Below are 21987 nucleotides of genomic sequence, written 5' to 3'. Positions count from 1 at the left end.
AAAAAAAAAAAAAAAAAAAAAAAAAAAGAGTCTCTATATCTAAAATCATGTCAGGCACCTGGCAGACAGGTAATACATTTGGTTGCTTGACCAGGTCCTCGACCAGGTACTTGATCAGGTACTGTGACCAGGTACATGACCAGGTACTTGACCAGGTACTTGACTAGGTACATGCAGGCTTCAAGGGACATCTAACATGACAGAACAGACAAACCCCACTAGCTCACATGCTTTCCACTCAGTTTGTGCATATTTTCTATCGTGTTTGCTACCTCGTAAAATCTCCAGTTTTAAAAACTGAAAACAAAGGGGAAATGCCGCTGAAGCGATACGACACTCCTCCTTCCTTCTGTCATTTCATTTTCAGATTCAACAACTATGTACTTGGACAGGGACAACTCAAATGACATGCTAGGGTGATGAAGGACAGAATACTGGGCATGGGTAAGGGATGGCTCTGAACACATGATCTAGTACTAAGATAGCCCAGGCAGCAGCAGAAAAAAAACTGTAGATTATGTGCTGCTCGATTAATTAGCTCTGTGCTTTTGTGCAAATTCATTGGTTTCTTTAGACCTCAATTTATCCATTTCAAAAATATAGATAATAATATCTACTCACAGAATTGATGCTGAGATGAACTGCAATACTATACAAAGCGCACTGCACAGGGACTGCTGCCTGAGATGCAGTAAATACCCAATAAACATTAGACATCTATGGCTTAAGACTCGTCAGTAAACATGTTGAGCAACTTCATAAGGTATGAAGCCGCTACCAGAATCCAGAACAAATATTTTTAAAATGAATGCATATACAAGGCTATCTTTTAGAGTGTGATAAATTACTTCCTGGCATCTATCACTAGTGCTAATATATACTTAATACATATTTCTAACTTCTAGTCAATTTTAGCCACTTTCTCCTGTGTTTTATAATTTTACTAAGAAAAGTTGTACAGTTCCATGTCTACAGCTCCTGGTAGTACTGGTAAGTGATTCTGGCACTGTTTAAAGAAACCAACGTCATAAACACTGTGTACCCCATGAGGTGCACCAACATTCCCTACTGATACTTAGGGTTTATTATTATGTCACATCAACTCTGTATTTAGAACATGTCACATCAATGCATCTTAAAAATAGTACTTCTTGTGTGACATAGTTCACCTTAGCAGTTATTACCAATTGCTAGGTACATTTTTTTAAATATTAAGTGAAATAATACACAGGAGCTTAAACATGGTTTCTCTTACATGAAAAACTACAAAATATATAAAGAACAAAATAGAAGATAGATAAATAGGAAGTAGGGAGACCTTTTTCAAAGAAAAGGGGGAACAAGAAATGGAGAGGGGAAGACAGGAATGGAGGGAAAGGGGACAGAAAAACAGAACTGAAGGAAAAAAATGAAAATATGGCTTTTCCAAATGGCTAGGGAACCAAAACACAGGAACTCTTTGAAAAATATATTTTGTTAATGTTTTACAAAATACTGGGTTTTGATGCATATGTATTTTTATCATATCCACCCCATTACCCTTTCTTACAACCCTGTCCTCCTCCCAATTATTCTCTTCTTGTCCCTTGTACTTTAACATTTTGATTAGATTTCACATACTAGGAAAAGTATGATATTCGTTTTTATGAGTCTGGCTTACTTTGCTTATCATGATAATCTCCAGGTCCATCCATTTTTCTGTGAATGACATAATTTCATTCTTCTTTACAGTCAAATCATACCTATATATCTATATGTCTATATCTATATGTCTATATCTATATCTATATATATATATCTCACAGTTTTTGCCTTACATCTGTTGATAGCCATGTAGGTTGGGTCCATATCTTGGCTATTGTGAATTTCAGTACAATAAGCAAGAATATGAAGGTATCTCTATGGTTTGCTGCCTTTAGTTCCTTTAGAGATATACCAAGGGTAGTATAGTTGGGTCAAATTGTAGCACAAATTTTAGTTTTTTAGAACCACCCCCCCCCCGCATACTGATTTCTGTAGGGTTATGTTAATTTACATCTCCATCAGCGGTGTAGAGGGTTCCACAATCTCTCCAGCATTTATTGATTTTTCTTGTTCTTTCCTGATTTTTGATGACAGTCATTCTGTGTAGTTTTGATTTGCATTTTCCTAATGCATAAAGATGTTGAATAATTTTTCATATATTAATTGGCCATTTGTAGTTCTTTTCTGCAAAATATCTGTTTAATTCATTTATCCATTTATTAAAGGGCTATTTGATTTTTTCTTGTGTTTTGCATTCTTTGTATATACTGGATATTATTAGTCTTCTGAGAGTAGCTGGCAAAGATTTTCTCCCATTTTGTAGCATCTGTTAAAGACGCTGTCTTTTCTCATATGTATTTTTAGCTCCTTTGTCAAAAGGACAGTATACAATACAATTACTGCAATGTGCTTCATATGCTTCATTTGAGGAAATTATTATTCCTGAAACAACTTATAAGTAAAGAAGGAAAATACTTTTTACTGAGTACCTACCACAGGTGAAATCTGCCCTAAAAGCTTTCACAGGTTTTCATACATTTCACATCAGACAAAATAACCAGAAGTATTCCCACTTTCATTAATAACTGAGGCTCATGTATCAAGTCTTAGGGTCGAGCTGAGAGTCTCACTATTCCACTTAACTTTTCTGACAGAAGAGGAAGGGAGTAGGAGAAAAGGGCAGAGGAGGAAGAGGAAGCAGAGGGAGAAGAGGAACAGGAGGAAAAGGACAATGAAGAGGAAGACAGTAATGATGACATCATCATAATCAGTAGGTATGTAGAGATTTGATTTCTGTTTGGTCCAGCAGTAAGGAAAGGTTTTCCTAAGTCTTGCATGTTCCTACATGAGAAAATAAAAGCTGCTGGCCCGCGCTCTTCCTTTCCATCGATCCCCTTTGTCTCCGTCCCGCATCTGTGCTGCCATGGTACTCTCTGATCCTCTGCCTGCTTCTATAATCCGTTATTTGCACTGCTGCCCTTTAAAAATAACAACACACTTTCAAGTGCTTGCAAAACCAAAAAGGCAAAGAAACGAGCATCTTTAACAGATCAAGAACTGACTCCGTCTATCGCTCCTAGCACTGTCTGCTCATGTCCACAGTTCATGGTATACGCACCATGATTTTCATATTCTCAATTCTTTGCTCATAGTATTCTTTCCTTCCTGTCCGGTACTGTCTCACATTTTCCAACCTGATGTATAGGCTTGCTTTATAATATTTCTACAGAAAGTTACTATATCATATAGTTTACTAATTGCAGTACTATCATATAGTTTACTAATAATGTTATATTATATATTTATCATATATTATATATTATCTGACCTATCAATTTGTTTTTGACTTATTGAAATCTTCTTATTTACATTAGTCACCCAATTTTAAAATTTGAGTTAGCTATGTGACCTCAGACAATTTACTTAACTTCCATGCCCTCATGGATAAACGGAGGATATGAATAGTACTTATTCATACATGTAAAATGATCAGAATAGCACAGAGGAGAGCTTGCCCATGTGATAAAAGTAATTTATACACTATTATTAGCTTCAGTCTGTGGCCAAAGAATTATACTGTTTGAGGTAACTGGCTCATAAGAGCACTGCATTTTGGCTTTAAACTTTGCAAATTTTTAAAGACATTAGTTTTAAAGTCTACGTTTTTTTAAAACTTGTGTCTAATTTATTTCACTTAAGTGTGATCTCAATGTATATTCACTTACCTAAAAAATCACTCATGTTTATCCTTTATGGAAAAGTAGAACTCCATTGTGTATAAATACTATATTTGCTTTATCCATTCTGTTGATGGGCATATAGGCTGTTTTCAAGATTTAGCTATTATAAATTGTGCTGCTATAAACATGGATGTGCATGTGTCACTGTGGGATGATGCTTTTAACTCTTTTGGGAAGATACCTAGAATGGGCACAGCTGGTTCAAATGGAACCTCTAGTTTTAGTTTTCTGAAAAATCTCCATACTGATTTCCATACTGGTTGTACCAATTTATACTCCCACCAAGAGCATAGAAGTGTTCCTTTTTCCCCACAGCCCTGCCAGCATTTATCATTGGTTGATTTCTTGATGACAACCATTCTTTCTGGAGTGACATAAATAACGTGACAGATTATAACAGTGTTGTTATAATCTGCATCTCTCAAATGACCAGTGATGTTGAACATTTTTTCATGTTTATTGGCTATTTATATTTCTTCATCTTAGAAATGTCTATTCATTTCAGATGCCCATTTTTGGTTTGGATCTTTAAATTGGCGGGGTCTGATGTTTTTGAATTCTTTATGTATTTGTTATGGCTTGTGTCTAGATATTCCTCCAAGACCTCATGAGGTCATAGGTGGGGCTTTTCCAGAGGTGGTTGGATTTACAATGTGTAATACTGGAATTAAGGATGGATGATTATGAAATTAGTCCATGGACTCGTTTGGCATACCTCTGGGTGTGGGTAGTGGGAAAGTCCACCACGGATGTGAGGGCTAGCGGCCCTCAGGGTGTGTAACCTGCATATCATAGAAGGGACAGAAAGAGGACTGTTGTGGCCTCTTGCTGCTTGCTTCCTTGCTATTTTGCTGCTTTACTGCATTCCTGACTTCTGTCCATCATTATCTGTTTCTCCTCTGAGATGCCCCCTGCCTTGGAGGACTGACACCTCTAGAAGTTCTAAACTAAATAAACCTGTAACTTTGCATGTTGGGTATTTTATCTCAGCAAGAAGGAAAGTAACTAAGAAAACACTGCAAGTGTTAGTCCTTTGAGGAGTAGCTGGTAACAATTTTTTCCCACTCTGTAGGTTGTCTCTTTATTCTGTTGGTAGTTTCTTTTGCTGTGCAAAATCTTTTTAATTTGATGTGATTCCAGTTGTGGATTTTTTGTAACATTTCCTGTGCAGTTAGGGTTTTGTTCATAGTCTTTCCCTATACGTATGTCTACAAGAGTTTTACCTATGCCATCTTCAGATCTCCAGACTTCTGCAAAATCTTTTTAATTTGATGTGATTCCAGTTGCAGATGTTTTGTGACATTTCCTGTGCAGTTAGGGTTTTGTTCATAGTCTTTCTCTATACCTATGTCTACAAGAGTTTTACCTATTCCATCTTCCAGCAGATTGTTTGTTTTAATAATTAGATGTATGATCTATTTCAGTTTTAGTTTAGTGCATGGTGAGAGATATGGGTCTAGATTCTGTCTTTGGCACATGGAAAGCCAGTATTCCCAGCATCACTTACTAAAGAGGCTATCTTTTGGGCCAGGTATGGTGGCATATGCCTGTAATCTTGGCACTTAAGAGGCTGATACAGGAGGATTGTTGCTTTTTCTGTATCTGTTGAGATGATCATGAGGCTAGCCTAGGCTATATAGTGAGTTCAAGGCCAGAGTGAGTGACATAGCAAGACTTTGTCTCAAAAACACTGAAAAAAAAAATGGTGTTCTTTCCTCCAGTGAAAGTATCAGACACTTTTGTCATTGAACAGGTATCTGAGTGAGCTTGGAGTTATTTCTGCATTTTCTATTCTGTTTCCTGAATTTTGCGTTTGTTTCTTTGCCAGTACCATGATGGTTTTAATCACTGTAACTTTGCAGTGTCTTGAGATTGAATACTAGATTATTTATTTGACCTTGCTCTGTTTTTCTGATGCAAGAATCTAATGCTATAAATCTCTCTCATAGGACTGTTTTCATTGCATCCCTAAGTTCTGGTATGTCACATTGGCATTATGGTTTAATTATAGAAAATATCTATGAGCTAGAGTGTGGTCTATCTTGGAGAAAGTCCTTTGTGCTGCTAAGAAGAATATATATTCTGTTGTGGGGTGGAACACTCAGTAGACACCTACTAAATCCATTTGTTCAAAGGTTTGGTTCCACTATGATATTTCATTGCTGACTTTTTGTCTAGCTGATCTTTGTAACAGTGGGGTACTGAGGTCCCCATTATAATTTCATTAGTGCTTATCTGATTTGTCATCCACTAGCATTTGTTTTATACAGTTGGGTGCTCTGGTATTTGGTGCATATATATTTATGATTGTTATCTCTCCCTCTTGGATTATTACTTTAACAAGTATGTAATGACATTCTTTGTCTCTTCTGATCAGTCAGATCCCAGATTCAAGCTGGATAATCCCAGTCAACCAGCAGTAGGACTAGGGTGGTATGCCAGCTTTGTTCTTTCAAATCCACAGAAATTCAGGTTGATACTGGCCTCCAGTCTTGGGCATGTGGCCTGAGTTATTCAGCTTTTAACATTCTGGGTGTCTCCTGATGGCTTGACCATGGCTCCCTGACTATGCACTTCTCCCGTGGATGTCTCTCACGCAGGTCATTGTGGGAGTTTAACACTGGAAGCCCTGAGATGAAGCCAACCTGCAGTTGCTCTGAGCTCCAAGTTCAGTTTGCCCTTCCACAGAATGGCATCCAACCAGGTACCCTCTCCAGGGGTATGGTAGACACTTGGACTGGAGTCATCACCAGCTCTTATAGCACACACCATCTACTGCCTGTAGTACTGCATTCCTCCTGAAGACCTTGGGAGTTGCCTACTCTCACTATCTCTGCAGATTCAATCTTTCTTTCTCACACCACAAGCCAGGAGCCAGGGAGAAAGTGTAGAATGCCTTGTCCTTTTTCTGACACTTCAATTTTTCTGTAAGTTCCAATTTTCCCTTCATATCTTCCCTGCGTGCCAAAGATCTACCTTCCTCCTTTTCTCCCCTAAGTTGTTATTTCCCAGGGTTTGAATTCCAAATCTTAGAGAGGCTGATTCAGTGCTGCTTACCACTTCGGTGTCTTTCTGGAAGTCCTGATTTATGTTCTTATGATATATCAGTTTACCTTGAACTTTGGTGAGTCACCCAACTCTTGCCCTCTTCCTACTCTTACTGAAAAGGGTAAATCTAGTGACAATGACTTCTCTATCTATTGGCATGTTCCCAGACTTGGCCTGGACACTGTGGAAGCAAACATCTACTTTTATTTTCCAATTAAAGTATACATTTTATAAATAAACTAGATTACAGTAAACCCCCAAGTAACATTTGAGTTTTCAAGTTTCACAGGTATACTGTATAAGACTCACTTTGTCGGTTTACAAATGAATGTAACTTTAGAACAATTCTCCTAGAACAGAACTCGTTCTTAAGTCAGGGACATACTGTATAACTTTTGCAAGTAGTTTTACAACTGCAAGTATATCCATTATCATAATGGGCTAAAAGACAAGTTAACTGTAGCATAAGATCATTCTAGAGAATGATACTAATAAAGTTGGGACAGATTCCCGCAGAGCATAAAATAAGCTCATCCCTCCAAGCAAACCATCAGTTCTTCCTGAAATTTTCCTACCTATACAACGAAATGAGCAGTATAAATCAACTCAGGACTACTGGAAAGAGAAAAGCTTGTTCACTGAAATTTCCATTTCTGATATAATTCATAAATTATTTTTTATGCTTTATGAACACTTTACACAGACACAAAAAAAGGAAGCCTTGCTTTATAGTTATAGGACATTCGTAGTTCAGCAATTGGGCTTCCTTCTCTTCTTTCTCTCCCTGCATTAGTTCACAACTCTGATCCTCTGCCCTCAACGATATAGCTAGAAAGGGAATGAACTTCAGGGCTGTGGCAGTGAACAGATGGAAGAGGAAAAATACAGACCACAGTGAGACAGGAAACAAAGCCTTAACATAACACCCATCCCCATACCAATGTACATGGTTACCTACTCGGAAAATGTGGAGATATCTAGCTATGTTCTCTAAATGTTTCTACCCCAAAATAAGGACTGATTGGGTAAAAATTATAAATGCAAATTTAAAACATCTTGACTTGAGGCAAATACTCAGTAGCCATCAAATGATAAACACATTATATCTTAATCTTCCCTTGGCGTTATCTTACTGATGTCACATACATAAACCACAGGACAGTTAAGTCGCCTTAGGATGCATGTACAAGACTAAAGACTAAAGCAGACATCCTCTCAGTTGCTTGAAAATCACAGCATCATTTTCTAGCAGAATATAATTATTGGGAGAAAAATTTTATTTAGCTCCCAAAAAATAGATCCAGACTCTGACTAGAGCAGATGGTGAAAATAATAAAAATTCCAGCAGAAACTATGACTAATTATTATTACATTTATGAGGTATGTCTTAAAGATAAGGTTTGGATTAAATAACAGCTACTCACCACTTTACAAAGGAAAATTCAATCAAGACCTATCGTGTATAAGGATGGCAAACTGCTTAAAAATCAATGGTATGTACTCTTTGGAGAACACATTCATCAAACTATAAAATTTTAGTTTTCAATTAGTGCTTACTTTTGAAAATACTAAGTCTCATGAAAGCCTCCTGAATATCTGGATAGAGGCTATGGTACTGCTTTGTTCAACCTGACACATACTTCTATTTCACATTGAAAATAACCATGAGGGGCTGGGGATTTAGCTCAGTGGCATAGCACCTGCCTGGCATGTGCAAGGTTGTGAGTTCAATTCCTGGCACCGGAAGAAAAACAAAAACAAACAAAAAAGAAAATAACCATGGGCAGACATTTGGCTTTTTCGGCTACTATCTGGTTTCAGGTCCATGTATTTTTATTTCCATTACCAAACAACTGGATTACATGGGGGAACATGGTAAAACTGCTGTCCTTTCAAAGTACCATTTACTTCAGCAATTTCTCTTCCATAAAAGAATGTACTTTACAAAGTGACTGAATACTTATGTTGACATTCCTATACTCTATGTACCCTCTTGAACCAAGAGAAGAGCTGCAATCCAACGCAGCTGGAAGTAGTAAGATGGGCAGCCTTTGGGTCTTAGAAGAAAAACTGGAAAACTGAGATGAACAACAAACACAAACGCCACCCATCTGAAGAGAAGAGTCACTATTTCTTTGCACCACTTCAGCAAAAGGAACACAAAGACCTTTCCAAAGGGCTGTAGCAAGGGCCAAAGTGCATGAACGGAGAGGAAATATTTCTCAAGAGGGAGAAGAAGCCAGTGTTCCCAGGCTCTGTTCTAAGTACTGTTCATGTATTAGCTCAGCTTCTTCTTCCAACAATTTGTGGGCTACATAGCATTATCTCCTCCACCTCACTCCACAGAGATTGAAACACCAAGAACTTGTTCAAGGTCACAGATCTAGACGAGTTACAATTCATAAAACTGAAAGCCTGACCCCAAAGTTTGATCTCTCAGCCATTCATACAAAAGCAAGCTTTCCAAGTACCTCCAGAGGAAAAAAATTCATCAAGTCAAAGATCAATGCAAAATTAAATTTAGCAATAATGTAATATATCTATTTCAGTGAAACCACCTCCTAGCATCATTTTTAAAAGTTCATTTGCAGAGTGTTTCTGAGTTGACAATTCACAAACAGGAAAGGAAGTTGAGTTTCTACTTACCACTACTTTCTCCTTTGGTCTTTAAAGTGTTTTTATTTCTGCTCTGAAGTGAATTTTAATGAGCCCTTAATTGTCAAGGGACTTCATAAATATTCATTAGACATTAAAAGAAGTTGTTTCCTTTCTTTAAAAGCTGAGAGAGAAAGCAGTAAGACTCCAAAGTGGATTAGGCATGAAGAAGTGTAACTGTGAAGATGTGATTTTGAATTAGATGTTTATCCCAATGCCTCATCTTACCAGTACACTAAAAAAACTCCCCCTTCTTTATAAGCTGATCTCCAGAGTACAACCTCTTTCAGTGATACTTTTTTTGAACAACTCCTCCAATTTGAATTATCCAAAACATTTCACCAACTCTTTACATACCTTCTGCATCACTGAACAGTAAAATGGCTATGATGCTGGGAGGAAGTGATTCTGATCTAAATCAACAAGGCAAACCCTGCCATTATGAAAGTGCCACAAACCTTTCTCATAAAATCCCTTCTTATAAAAACCCTTCTCATAAAAGTGCCACAAACCCTTCCACACTGGATTTGGGTCTTCAAAGGAAGAATTAACCAAAGTATTGTCTTTTATATGGATGCTAAACAACAATCAAGGAACAATGCCATGCAGATAAGCTTCTGTTGATGTCACAGCCTTGATCATTTGCCATTTGCCAAAAGGAAGAAGATACTCACCTCCCATGATTAGCCCAGGAAATGGACCAGCTTGCCAAGTCAAATACTAACTCAAAATGGACCAATGATTTAAATATTAAAACAGAAACAATCAGCCTACTGAAGGATAAAATAGATAAAATTCTTGAAGCCATAGGCAGGACTTTCTGGACAGAATTCCAGTTGCACAAGCAGTAATAGGAGGAATCAACAAGTGGAAACATCAAATTAAAAAGCTTCTGCACAGCAAAGGAAACCACTAACAGAATAAAGAGCCTGTCTACAGAGTGGGAAAAAATTTTATCAGCTACACGTCAAACTGAGGACAAATATTTAGAATATACAAAGGGCTCAAAAAATTAGACCCCCCTGTAGCCAAGGATATAGCTCAGTGGTACAACACCTGCCTGGCAAGTGCAAGGTCCTGAGTTCAATGCCCAGTACAAAAAAAAAAAAAAATTAGACACCCCCCAAATAAAAGACCCAATGAAAAGGGGGCAACTGAAATAAATAGATGCTTCTCGGGAGTAATATAAATGGTCAATAAATACATGAAAAAAAGTTCATCATCTCTAGCCACTCAAGAAATACAAATTAAAACCACACTAAGATTCCACCTATCTTATTCCAGAAAGAATGTTTATCATCCAGAAATCAAATAATAACAAATTCTCGGGAAGCCATAGTGAAAAAAAGGAACACTGTTAACTTTATTTACCTACCATGACTAGTAAACACAGAAATATTTTACAGTGCCTGGATTCAGAAAACCAAAGCAGTTGGCCACCAAGATAATGCAAGAATAAAATAATGCCATTCCAGGCACAAAATGCTAAACAACAACAACAACAAAAATCTTGTGTTTCAGTACCCATTGACATAATAACATTTATTTTCAAAACAGACTGCTATGATTTGAATGTTGCCTTCAAAACTCATGTTGAAAGTAATCGTCACTGTTACAAGTATCATTAAGAAGACACTTGAAGAGGTGATTATAGTCACAGAAAACATTAAGAAGATGACAGTGAGATGGGAAAGGGTCCTTCAAATACTCCTGAGTCTCGAGTAAACTAAAAACTGAGCATGAGCAGGTATTCTCACCAACACATCCCATGGGAATCTAAGACCAGCAAATGTTATGTGACTATCACTGGTGGCCCAGGACATACAGACTTTACTGAAAACATGATTCTAGCCACATGCCAGGCCAACTGTGCTGTTCTGCTTCTTGCTGCTGGCGTTCACTACTGTGAAGCTGTGTATCTCCAAGAACTACCAGGTCTCATGAGCATGCCCTTCTGGCTTGTGTACTTGGCACGAAACAACTAATCATTGGTCTTAACAAAACAGATTCCACAGAGCCTCCTTACAGCAGAAACAGACCTGAAGAAATAATTAAGCAAGGCAGTGCTTATATGAAGACAAGTGGCTATCACCCAACACAGCAGCATGTGACAATTACTGGCTGGAATACTCTCAAAAGAATGGAGTCAAATGCTACTAAGATTTCATTCCAGGCACAGAAAGTCACACAGAAACAGGAGCAATACCATGTCTGATGCTGTGCATCACATCCTATCACCAGCTCACCCAACTGACAAACCTTCATCCCCACCCTGGAATCTACAAAACTGGTGGCATCAGTGAGGTCCCTGTGGGCTGAGTGCGGGCTGGGCCTCTCGAACCCAAGACGGTGGTCATGTGTGCACTTTACTCAGTGTCACAGCTGAAGAGTGTGCTGAAGTGGACCATGAAGCCTGGAGCGAACCTGGCACCTCTTCCTGAGGACAACCTTGGCTTCAGTGTCAGAATGTGTCTCTCAAAAATACATCATGGCAACCCTGCTGCTTACAGCAAAAGGACTCAGCAGTGGAAGCAGCTGGCTTCACCACACAGGCAATCAGCTCAAACCTCCCAGGCTGATCAGTTCTGGGTGCAGCCCTGTCCTGGAGAGTCACACAGTTCACACTCTTTGTAAGTTATTCTAAGTCTAAATCGTGGTGAAAAAGGCCTCAGAACAGTTTGTCTCAGCTGACTATGTAAGTGTAAAAGTCCATTTCATATTAACAATGTGTCCTAAAACCTTCAGAAGGAAAGACTGCTTTGTGAACCATTTGTTCTTGTGTGTGTGCATGACAGTTTTTAGCTTTTAAAATCAGTAATTTTAATGGAAATAATCTAAGAACAAATCTGTCACACTTTAAGGCCCATTAAACAAAGGTAAGTGAGAATAAGAGACAGTATCCTGGGTGTTTCTATGACAGTGCTACTGGCAAAGATGAACCTTTAAATGGGTAGACCCAGTACAGCAGGGAGCCCTCCTGTAAATCAGTTGAAGGCTGAAACAGAACACAATGGACTGACCTCCTCCGCATAAGAGACTCCTGCCTGCAAGAGACGCCTGCCTGTCGGCTTCCAGCTTGAACATGAATTTTTCCTGCCTTCCAAAAACAACTAAAACCTTAGCTCTTCCTAGTTTCAAGTCTTCAGGACTAGAAACACTATCAGATTTTCTCGTCTCCAGCAGGCCACTTAGGAGACAACTCATTATTATAAACCTCTTTCTCTTTCTCTTTCTCTCTCTCTCTCTCTCTCTCTCTCTCTCTCTCTCTCTCTCTCTCTCTCCCCACTGACTCTTTCTCTAGAGAATCCTAATAGTCCTTGCTTTTCTGGAGAAACCTATATAGTTATTCTAAGTTTACAAAATTTATTAAATAACCAGATTTATTTTTAAACAAATATTTAAATCCATTTAATTAAATCTGAACTATTGCAGGAACTGAATTATGAGACTTATAATTTCTTCCATCCAAAAAAGCAATAGTTGAAATTTCACAGCAAGGAATATAGCTTAGAGTCCATATATATATTTAGAACCTATGCTCTATTGATAATATAGCTTGAATATTGAAGAGGCATTAGAATTGTACACCTCCAAACCCCAATAAGAGTCCAATGCAAGCTAAAACTGGGAGATCATTAGTGTCGGAGCATACTGTGGAATGTTATTATGAAATTAAAAGTGAAGGATTACATTTAAGTAACAAATCAAGAAGTTCACCTGCAGCTTAAGTATATTCACCAACTAGATGATCACTGATCAGAGTAACTTGTTTTCTTTAAATTTCCTCAAGCAGTATTTTCCATCTCTATTCCCTGTTGGCCCAGTGATTTGTATAATCTTTCAAACAATATTGCCCCCTTGAGAAATAAATTCTTTAATAAATTTCTAGATTGAATACTAGTTCGAGACACTTGGCTCTTCTCTATTAAATATGGCCATAAAAATCACGAGAGGTATGAAAGCTGTTGGCAAAAACCGAAGCCTCAAAAGACATGAAAAATGTGTTTATGAAGAACACAATCATTAAAAATTTTATATGACTGAGCAGATCCACATACGCCAAAAATCTTTCTTAAAACATGTAGATGTTTTTCATTACATGTATTCCGAATGTTATACTAAAGAACTTGCTCATTTCCGGTGACCAGAGGAAGAAAAAGTATTTCAGTACGTTTTCAATAAATGAAGGTGGCTATGAAAGCAAAGCAGGGTTTGCAGCAAGGCGGGACAAGCCACAGGTAAACCCCTTGCATGCTAGAAGTAGCCCCTTCATCTTCAGATACAAGGCCTGCTTTATACTTTCAAAATGTGCCAACAAAGACAAATGAAGGAGTGTTCTTTCTTTTTCTCAAAATTTTCTCTATTTTTCAAATAGTCTAGAAAATAAACAGAGATAACAGTTAAGAACTCCTATGCCAGAACAGGAATGCAGAGAGTAAATGTAATTTTCCTTGTTTGGTTTTGAAAGGCCCCTAGGTTGCCTTTAGGACCCGCTCCCTGCCTAGTGCCAGCTGTGGTGGGTTATCTGGTGGTCAACTTGGAACATTCAGCTGAACTGAATCAGTGTGGCTCTGGGTGTGGAAGGCCCACCTAAGGATTGCTGCTGATAGCCTAACAGGAGACCTGGAAGGGAAGATGGTGTGTTGTCAGTTCTCTTGGAGAAGCTTGTCATACTGGCTTTACTGACATGAACGCTGCTGTTCTCATCAAAAAAAGCTCAGGTCTTCGTTGTTGCTTAGCATGGCTGCAGTTCTTCTCTTTGGCTGTGCTCTAGTCCTTACATTCAGCTTTGCTTCCCAGCTCCAGTGCAGATCCTTCAGCCTGCTGGCACAGATCCTTCATCCTGCTGGCACAGACTTTCTAGCTTCCACGCTGACCTTTGGGCTTTCCCAATGCAGATCCTTCAATATAGACTTGCATGAGACATTGTCATGGGCTCCAGGCCTCCAGCTGGACTCATGAAGGACATGGCCGTGGGCTCTAGGTCTTCAGCTGGACTCAGGCAAGACATTGCAGTGGAATCCAGGGCCTCAGCTAGATTCTTCGGGTCTCTAGTGTGTGGACACATCCCCCTGGCACCGTTCTGCATTTGACTCTTTGGGTGAATATTATAAATAGTCCTATAAATTATGTGTTCCATATTAAATCAACTCCCCTGTAAACCCAAATACAACACCAGCCCCTCCAAAACTGCCCTTTCCAGATTCTGGGTCTACACATGCAACTGCGAACTGAGCCTCTACCCTCTGATGTGAAGTCGGGCAGATATGTCACACTCAACATGTTTAAATCTCAAGTCACTGCCTCCCCTTCAGGAAGCCTCTTCACCCTAGCCCTTTCCTTTCTAAATCTTCCTTCAGCATTCACTCAAGTGAACACAACGACCACCTACCCAGCTGTCAAAGCCAAAACCTTCAGTCTTCCTAGAAATCTCCCTAGAAATTCATACCCCATTATATCTAAGCTATTTACAACACAATAATCTTGAAACATCACCGGTACTTTTCTCTAATGCTGTCTCATCTCTCCACTGATTCTCTTAAAAGATGCTAAATGAAGCCTTTATTCTTTCTTACTTACAGCCAGCAACAGCTTTTCCACCTTGCTTTTTCAGCCAGGTTACCTACTTGTACCATCTCCACATCAAAGCCAGAATTACATTTCCTAAACTGGGCCTTCATGCATTTATTTAGCAAGTATTTACCGGGCACTTTTCAGATATCCAGCTCTGCTCCAGGCCCAAGGACACAGTAATGGAAACAGACACAATTTCATGCAGTCACGGAGCTCAGTCACTGGAGAAAAAGAGACAGTAAACAAAATGCCTTTGTGATACATAAACTCTGCTAACTGCCTTGGAGGAAAACAGAATAGGCAAGGAGAAGAAGACTTATTCTTGCAAATGGCTGATTTTTTTGGAGGATGATCAGAATTTCTTCACTGTGAGAGTGGTCCCTGAGGAGGGAGGCATGAAGAGGGGACTGAGCTAAGGGAACACATGGAGGGATACCCTAGAAGGAAGGAATAGCAATTAGAGCCCTGAGGTGGAAACCACCTGGAGATCCCAAGGAGCAAGAAGAATGGAAGTAGGTGAAATCAGAGAGAAGTGAAGAAGGATTACATAGAGCTTGTTGAAAACTTGTTGAAAACTTTCACTCTGCTCCCTGTGATTAGAATATATACAGCAAATACAAAAGTAGAGAGGTGGTCAGGGCTTTGTCTTAATCAACTACAGGATGGAATTCACCATTAGCTGAAAGACAAGGACAGTGAGAAATACAATTAATGTTACTTTCTTTATTAGGAGCAGACCATGGATTTTTGCTTCCCAGCCTGTGTCCCCCTACAAGTGTTGATTAAAAGATACTGTGAATGTTTAAAATTTAAAAAAAAAATTACAACAAAAGAATCATTGCTGTCATGGTTTGTGTCTGGGTGTCCCCCCAAAGCCTCATGTGGTCCTGGGGCAGGCTTTTAGAGTTTGATTGATTATGGGTGTGAGAGCTACACCGCCCTGGGGTGGATAGTTTGCATATGTAAAAGAGAGCAAGAGGCTGCTTGCTGCCTTTCCTCCCTTTTGTGGTTGTTGTTTTTGCTGTGTTCTGCCGCCATGAGCTGTAGCCCTCTGCCATGTGCCACTCTGCCTTGTAACCTGCCAAGTATGGACTGAAACCTCCACAAACTGTAAGCAAAATAAGTCACTTATTTTGGAACCAGCAGGTTTCTTATAGTGACTTTCTTTCCTTAATTTTGGGTGTCAAGTCTTTTGTCCCAGCAACAAGAGAAAAGTAATCAAGACAATTGCCATGAATGAGGTGGTGTGTTCAAAGTGAGGAAGAGTATTTAAAGTGGTAATGGGTCTTTTCCTGTAACATTTCTAAAAATTTAAACAGTCATAGTGTTTCATGATCACCCATCGATTTGACAATTTGATGAATTGTCATTTACGACAAAAACACCACGGTACAGTATATCCTCATCCACCTCCTCTACCAGATGTGCACCACGGTGCCACTTCTGTCTCTTCCCCAAAGCAAAGATGACCATGAAAGGTAAACACCTGAATTTATTCAGGCTTCAAGGCAGCTATGCCAGTTCAACTAAAGACACTCACAAAAGAGGACTTCCAGAACTGCTTCAGAAAAACTCAGAAATAATGACGTGAAGTATTTTTGATGTGAGGGGAATTAGTCTAAGTGACATGAATAGCAATGCATTTTGTTCTGGTAAATTTTTTAAAAATTTAAACACTTGTCATAATTAATCATACCTCATACATGTTTATCACCTGTCCCTGCTCACAAGCTCAGGTTAGATGCTCTTCTTCTTCCTCCAACACTGCAGCTACACTGTGAGCAGTTTTCTGCATGCTGGGCTGTTATTCTCTCTGGATTTCTGCTCCTGTTGGCCCATCTGTCTGGAATGTATTTAATTCTTTTATTTGCCTAAATAACTCCTTGTTAGTCTGCACTTCTCAGTTAGATTGGGCCATCCTTGTAAGTCAGATGTGTACCTATCTGTTCTCAAAGTATTCTTTACATCTGTCACCCTCAATCCCCAGAATGTGATCTCTACCTAGAAGTATTTCTCTTGAATACACACAGCACATCATGACACTGGGAGACACCAACTAGGTTGTATAAGTACAATAAGTAAAGCAAAAACGTGCCTCCCCGAATACTTATTTATTTTAGAGATGATCCAAACCAACTTTTCTGAGATTTTAATGGTAAGGACCAAAGTCACTTAAGTATTTAGCAGAAGGGAATACATGAAAATTCAAGTCTTCTCATTCCCTCAGAAAAGGCCTTTTTTGCAAACAATGAACTCTTGGAGCAGAACTAAGTGTAATATGCTCTAGCGGGTTTATAGCAATGATGGGGAACCTTTCAGAGCCTCCCATGATAATGAACAGCAGACTTGGCACACATGCTACAGGTTCACCACTACTGCTTTATAGGATCAGGGAAGTTACGAGTAACAACGTCTCGTGTATTTTAATTCACACGTTACAATGAAACACCAAAATCAGGCCATCTAGAAGTAAAATAATTTGCAATTATTATCAAAATGATCTTAAGAATAGGCATAGCAATCAGATTTTGTACAATTACTTCCCCCTCAGATGTACAGGGAAAAGGTATTTTCAGGTGGGATGCAGTAGCACATGCCTGCAGTCCCAACTACTCGGGAAGCTGAGGTGGGAGGATCACTTGATCTTAGGCATTGAAGACCACCCTAGGCCACACAGTGAGACTCCAGCCCATAGATAAATACATACACATGCATACTCAAGCAAACACATATGTATACACACATACAGGGATATACACATATAATGTATTTCAACATGTTGTCTATTATCTGCAGAGCTAAAACGACACATTTACCTAATGTTATTCATTCAGGGCCGAGGAACCAGCAGGTTTCTTACAGTGACTTCTTCGCTTTATTCCACTTTCACTGAGATGGGAAAATGTGAGCATATCAACTTTAGATGCTATATTATAGGCTTCTGTTGGATAAATTCCTCGGTTGACTAGGTTTTCTGAGTCTAGTCCTTCTCACTTGGAACAAATGTGTTATTCCAGCAGATGCCAACACATCATGTGTCACTGATACAAACAAGATTACAGGAAAAATGTAAACATTCAAAATGCAAAACACACATGGGAAAAATTTACACGGTAGGATGACATAAGGAATGTTCTTAGCCAGATTCTAAAATTATTTGGACAATATCTTCAGGATTTAAAAGCACACTGAGGTCCTATATACTGTATGTAAAATGCTTAAATACTGACAATTTACAATGAGTAAAAATCACATATATTTGAAACTTTCAAAGTCCTATTAACTCTTAAATAATTTTTATTTAATGAAAAGAAACTACAAATAAATATACCTATCAGAAATATATGGGTTAAATCAGAGTGCTAGATATTGAAGCATTATTGCACTTAACCTAAACTAGAATTCCTTCATTAGAAAAACAAGGCAGAACACTCTACAATCTTTAATCGGTCCATTAATCATACCCCAACTGCTCAGAAATGTTTCCCGAATTTCCACTGCCTGTGGGATAGTGCAGTGGTTCTCAAGCTTTAGTGCACAATGAACTGAATCTCCTGAAGGGCTCCTTAAGACACTGATTACTGGATCCGCCCCGTAGAGTTTTGATTCAGTAGACCTGCTTTGGGAGACGAACTTGCTTTTCCAAAAGGCTCCTGTGTAACACTCAGGCAGGGACCCTAATCTGAAAAGCAAGGTTAGATCAAGTCACAACCTAACTTATGTGCATCCCTGTCCACGCTCCCACACAAAAGTTTGGCTTCACATGTTCTTATTGTTTTGGTTTTACTTGAACTGGTCTAACCATTCTTGTGTTTACAGGCGCTATAGTTATGAAATTTTAATTAACCTGCTTAGTTTAGAAAGTTTACTCTGTAGGGCAACTGTATGTGAATACTGCCACAGCCATATTACAAGCTACTCTGAATTAGCTTTACTGCTTTCTCCCTCCTTCTCCTTTCTGTACTGGGGATTACACACAGGGCCTGAATTCATCGCCAGCCTTTCTGGAGAGGTTCTCACACAGTCACTCAACTGCACAGGCTGCAATCAAACTTGTGATTCTCCTTTCTCAGTCTCCCGGAATGCTCAACGCCTCACTAGTGCCTGGTATTAATGCTCTGGTGTACAAGTCTGAAGATGCCAAGGTCATTTACCTTCCCCACAGAGGCCAGTGGCCTGGAGCGGACTGAGACAAAGCAACATTCTAGGTAAATATGGCTGTGTCGTGACTAAGAGCTCCGCCTTCTGAGAAGGCTTAGTAGTATGGGCGATCAAGAAAAGCAATGAGCACTTCTGATTCAGGAATGAGACTCCTGGCCTCTGTCTCCATGGAAATCTTTTAATCTGTATGGGGAAGTTAAAGGTAAAGATCCGTAGAAAAGTAAACAGATTCCCACAAGGCCAGACCAAACTATGAACAGCAGGCAGAACTGCAGGTGGGCTCCCCGAGGAGTTCTCCGCAAAGGAGATGACCGATGTGAAATCAGGACTTATGGTGACTCCTGATCACTAGGAATTTCTCTCCTAAACCACTAATAAAATGACAGAGCTACTGTACTAAAATTCTGACTTTAGAAGTAAAATATTGTTATAACTGGGATCATAAAATTACAGTCAATGTATAAATACTAATTCCATATTTTATTTGTAGAGAATACTTTTGAGAACTAAGTCATCAACTACTAGAAAAAAGTAAAAAACAATAATGTTTTCTAGATGAAAGAGGGTGGGAGCAGGTATGTACTTGATTTCTTTGCAGGTTATCTATTCTATCCACAAGTGTACCAAAGAGGGTACAGGATCGTGAATTTCCACAATTCATGTCTATGTACTCTTATGTTTCTTATTTCCACGGGATGAAATACTATAGAATGAATTCAAATGAGCACTAGTTCCTTCCCTTCCCTTATTTTCTACTAACTTAAATTTACTACTTTTCTCTCTGATGAATACTTTTAAGATCTTTATTGGGATATATATCACATACCACAAAACTGACACACTTCACAGGTACATCCTTTTTAATATGCACAGAGTTGTGTAACCACACATCCAATGTTAGCAATACTTTGAACCTCTCCGAAACTATTTCACATTCATGTGTAGTATATGTTCCATTATATAGCTTACAACATTTTGTTTATTTATTCACCAGTTGATGGATATTTGGGATTTCCCTTTTGGGCTTTAGGAATAATGGTGCTAAGGATATTTATTCAAAAGCTTTTTATAGAATTAAGTTCTCATTTTCTTGACTATAAGAGCTAAATGACTCAGTCATATGGTAACTTTATGTTTAATATTTTGAAGAATTGCCAGCTGGCTTACCAAAGTGGCTATATATATTTCACAATGCTCCCCAAAGCAGTGTATACCAAAGCTTTTCATTATCTGTCTTGTTGATTATAACTATCTAAAATGTGGTATGTCATTGCATATTTTTACAATTTTTATTATTAGTACATGTTGCAGTACATAATGATTACATTCCTCAGGGGAGCAGATACATGTACAAAACACATCTTAGTTCATCTTATGTCTCCCTCTCCTCTTCTCTGATGTCTAATAAAAACAATATTGAGTATCTCTGCATTTATTGGCCATTTGGATATAATCCTTAGGGAAACATTCACTCAGATTCTTGTCCATTTTTAAATTGGGTTATTTTTCATTATCAACATGTAAGAGTTCTTTATATAGTGTGATTCAAGCCCAGGATCATGTGCATAATTTGCAACTATTTCCTGATTCTGTGAGCTACCTCTTCACCTTCTTGTCAATGCACTGTAAAGCACAAAAGCTACTTCTTAATGGATGAATTGTACTTCAATAATGTTTTTATTATTGCTCGTGCTTTTGATATCATACCTAAAAAAGTATTAGGGTACCAATATTTCTATACTGTTATCTGTATATAATATATTGCTCTTCAAACTGCTTAAACGATTTATATTCCAATGAACAGCAGTTAAAGTTTCTCACTTCTCCATATTCTTGTCAAGCTTTAGCAATGACTGTTACTATTCTAACCTGCAACTCTACTTGTTAGCTTTTTTGCCATATCTGTCTTTCTCCTCTGTGAATGGCATGTTTTTGTCTTCAGCTATTTAAAAAAGTTTGTCATTTTTGATGACATTCTTTACATACTATCAAAAAATATTTCTCAATTTTATGTCATGAGACATGCTTTCCAAGTGTGTACTCCATTCTTTTGCTTGTAGTTTGTTATGTTGAACTATTAACTTTACTGTTATGAAATTCTAAACTGGTTTTATGTTTTGTGGGGTTTTGCACCCTTTTTGGACTTTTGGTTATATAAATGTTCACCTCCAAGAGATATTGTGTAATACAGCTATTAGAATGGACACAGAAGCTGGGCTGTCATGACTTTAATTTAGACAATACTGTGTATTGGTTTTGTAAACTTGAACATACTATTTAACTTCTCTAAACCTGTTTCTTCATTTATACAATGGAGATAATAAAACACCTACATCAGTAGCCTACCCTAGACAAAAATCACATTATTTTAATTAGTACAGCTATAAAACTGCAAAATCATAGCGTTATTATATGTGAAGAGGGCTAATATCCTTATCTGACTGTGCTTATTAACATCTATAAATGCAGGTAGGCTCAAATTAAAAGATAATGAATATTGGCACTGTATCCCTGGATTTGTAAATCATAAAATCGCAAATGAAATATGCCAGTTATTTTCTATGAGGTCATTAACATTCAATGCAACTATAAGAATGTTGCTTTGTTTTTACCTCTAGAACCTTTTAGTTATTTTGTAGATAATAAGGCAATGATTAATCAAAAATCACAAAGTAAAACCTTATAGAACCTCCACAGGATAATTTTGCCCCTGTATCTTTTAAAAATACAAATACACAATACTGTTTTCTCAGCAGATCTTTAAAAAACCCTTAAATGGCAAAAA

At 38.2% G+C, this 21987-nt stretch overlaps 1 protein-coding gene across 8 annotated transcripts in view; it reads right to left on the bottom strand.

Annotated features, from left to right (window-relative positions):
- Bmpr1b (bone morphogenetic protein receptor, type IB) overlaps nucleotides 1–21987 on the bottom strand; it is a 376760-nt gene that overhangs the window by 66638 nt on the left and 288135 nt on the right. For 2 of the 8 annotated variants that reach the window (XM_013517416.1, XM_013517431.1), the window contains exon 2: nucleotides 17858–18082. The exons of the other annotated variants lie outside the window; for them this stretch is intronic. The gene's annotated coding sequence lies outside the window, so the exon portion shown is untranslated. The remainder of the gene's footprint in view (nucleotides 1–17857; nucleotides 18083–21987) is intronic. 8 annotated transcript variants of the gene reach the window in all.

The sequence above is a fragment of the Chinchilla lanigera genome, unplaced genomic scaffold (assembly GCF_000276665.1).
Source record: "Chinchilla lanigera isolate Chin_1 unplaced genomic scaffold, ChiLan1.0 scaffold00004, whole genome shotgun sequence".
Classification (NCBI taxonomy): Eukaryota; Metazoa; Chordata; class Mammalia; order Rodentia; family Chinchillidae; genus Chinchilla; species Chinchilla lanigera.
This window is presented reverse-complemented; position numbering and strand designations above follow the sequence as displayed.